Genomic DNA, 3149 nt, shown 5'->3' on the forward strand with positions numbered 1-3149 from the left:
TTTTCAAACAAATACATATTAAACAAATAAAATACTGCTTAAAATAATTATTCAATTAATTAAGTAATTTTTATTATTGTTTTTACATAGATTTTTAACCTCGTTTCATTTTTAAACTGAGTTTTCAAAAAAATGAACTTTAATAGGTACTTCTTTTTAATTTGATACTCATATGTGCGCGCCATTTTGTTTTTAAATTTCCTCGATGAGGTGGGATGAAAAGTTACGTGTTGCACTCGAGTGCAAAGATTTTTCACCTTGTGCTCTTTTGATTCCCTCGCTATCGCTCAGGATTCTAATTATTGAAACACGAGCGTAGCGAGTGTTTCAATTTTAGAATCCTTCGCTTGCTCGGTCATCAAAATTGAGCCCGCGGTTAAAAAGCAACTTTGCACTCTTGTATAACAAATAACTATTTCAAGCCCAAAACACTTCAAAGGTACTAGAACTCATCAACGCGCGAACTTTTCTTTGGTGAATGTAAGACTTCCTTCTACGTACTGAGCCATTGAACTGAGTTAGTTTTCGACGTTTTCAACGGTTTTTTCACATCTTTTCTTGTTTAAAAACCTTTTTCAGCAAACAGTGTGAACAGTGAAGATTAAAGATGGTATCGCGAGAGCCCCGGCGGCGCACGCACGCGACCACGACTAGCGTCGCGTCGCCTCTACTTTTTGTCGACGGATACAAAGGATGAGATACTGCCTAACTACCTGTCTGCCGTGTCCTATAAATCTTATTAGGTCTTTCAGCGGTTAGAATCAGACGGAAATCTATTATCCGGTCCTTTGTTGTAGGCGTGTGAGCTTGTACACATACAATTACTTAGTTTCTATCTATACAAAGTAAATACACGGTCAACAATGAAAACAATTCTGAAAGTTACCCACAATCCATTAGTCCTGCCAATTATATCGAGTAGGTACCTAGGTAGAATAAAAAAAAACTTTTCCACCTGGCTATTATAGTAACATTTTAACTAAATAGAAAATAGCTTGCGTCAGTCGTAACTCACTCATTACCTACTTTCAGAATGTAAGTACAAAAGGTTCGGCAGAGCTGTATCTCTTTAGATACAACGGGTAACACCACAAATCCCCGATGATAGTAGGATTAGCTAGCATCTGGACCACGGAGCCGAACTAACGGTCGGTTATTTACCTTCCAACTTGAAAATTAGGTGTCTATTTTTAGTGCTAAAATGTGTTTTATTTATCTTTTGTTCTGTGTTAATCTTTTCATAAGTACCTACTCCGCAAGATTTTACCTCTAAGTAGCAACCCACGCTTTCCGAACCAGATAGGTATTACGTCTCTGACAAAATTATTTTAAAGTAGAGCTTATTTATTTCTCTGTAAATCTATGTCATTTCTGAGAGCACAAATCTTCGTGCCGACCAATATTTTAATTTGATGTGCCCACCTAAATCAAATCGCTATCGACTACGCGCAGTGATGCCGAGTGCTACGCGCTACGCGGTCTCAAGTAAGACTACGCCAAGCCATAACCACGTATTATTATTTGTAGTGGACTTAATTTTAAATAGGCACTCGATAAATTACTCACAACATTCTAATACAATCTTCCCAGATACATATAACATTATGTTCTATGTTAATAACATAGAACCAAACAAACCCTTAAGCTAAGCTGTTAGTATTTCAAGCAATTTATCTTTTCTGTAACTCAAAAAGTATTTTCTGGAAAGGTTGCAGTCTTTCTATAAAATGCATGTCGTAAGTACCGTACGTACCCACTTGGGCACAAGAGCTCATCTCAACTCAGTCATTGCAGACAGCGAGCAAGACACACAGAATTTGTCCCACCATTACAAAGTATTAAAGGAGCTCGGGGAGGTTTTAGAAAACAAAGGACTAAGCCCCGGGAGAAACAACAAAGTGCTGTGATACTTCTGCGGATTGTAGTCTTCACGGATGACATTTTAGTTTAGAGAGAAATCTCTTTGCGGGAAAACGTTTAAGTATATCCGTCTGTAAGCACACGTTTACAATGCACCAGATAAATATCGAATAGCTTACGGAGTCTTAAGTAATTCTACAAATGTGAAACTCTGTTTTTATATTGTGTTTTGTAAATATATGTTTTGTAACTACTTTTTGAAATTAAACTAACGGAATAAATATGTTCTACGAATATATTTATACTGTAAAAAGTCGGTCACAATTACGTTTACGTTTGACTACTTATTGTCTGCATGCTTGACGGCGCTAATCTCGGGAATGACTGGATAGATGTGATATACATAGGCAATCTTTCATATTTAGGTAGACAGCATTTTGTCAAGGAAGCTACATTTTGTGCGTTGCGCTAATAGTAGTTTAGTTCCCTTGGGATGTCGGTGAAACGGTTCGAGCGAAAAAATGCAGTCGTCTATAAGGTAGCATTAACAACGGTATCTATCAATAAGTACACTGCACATTGTTGCAAAGCGTAGTTCACGTAGTTGGGCATTATTCAATTATTAACCGACTGCCAAGAAGCGTTATATTTTTCGCGCTATTTTTATTTTAATACAACCCCAAATAAGTAACGAACCCGACAACACAATAAACCACAAGAACAAAACATCTACCTAAAACCTTTAATTTAAAATTTCTTGAATGTAACCCGCATGGCCTGAGATTATCGCGGCCCGCATCGTGAAAAAAAAGGAAGTCTCACAATACGCAGCGTTTATTCAAACGAGCGCGTCTTTGAAGTGGTGGCGTGACGTGCAAAACGCACTCGTAACTGATACCATCTTTAATCTTCGCACCTTTGGTGTGGTCCGGAGCTAGCCAAGCAGTTTATAAATAGGGAGCGGAGACCGCTTTGTGAGCTGAAATGAGACTAGCGAGCGATAACAATCTTGAAAGTGCTCCAAGAGTGCGGTGAGCCGCGCGACGTCAAGGGCACTGTGATCTATTGCGCTTTTCATTACGACACACTTCTATTTGTGTATTTAAGCGATTGTCTTTTGTTTACGCTATTATCAGTCAGGGGTTTAATCACACAACCTTGAATAATTTTTCGAATATTGTTATAAATTACCTAAAGCAGTCAAAAGGATGATATGAATAGGAAGGGGGTGAGTGTAAAGGTATTTTCGAATTTCGAAATTGTACAGCACGTAGAAAATAAAACCAGTA

The sequence above is a fragment of the Helicoverpa armigera genome, chromosome 4, assembly GCF_030705265.1.
Source record: "Helicoverpa armigera isolate CAAS_96S chromosome 4, ASM3070526v1, whole genome shotgun sequence".
Lineage (NCBI taxonomy): Eukaryota > Metazoa > Arthropoda > Insecta > Lepidoptera > Noctuidae > Helicoverpa > Helicoverpa armigera.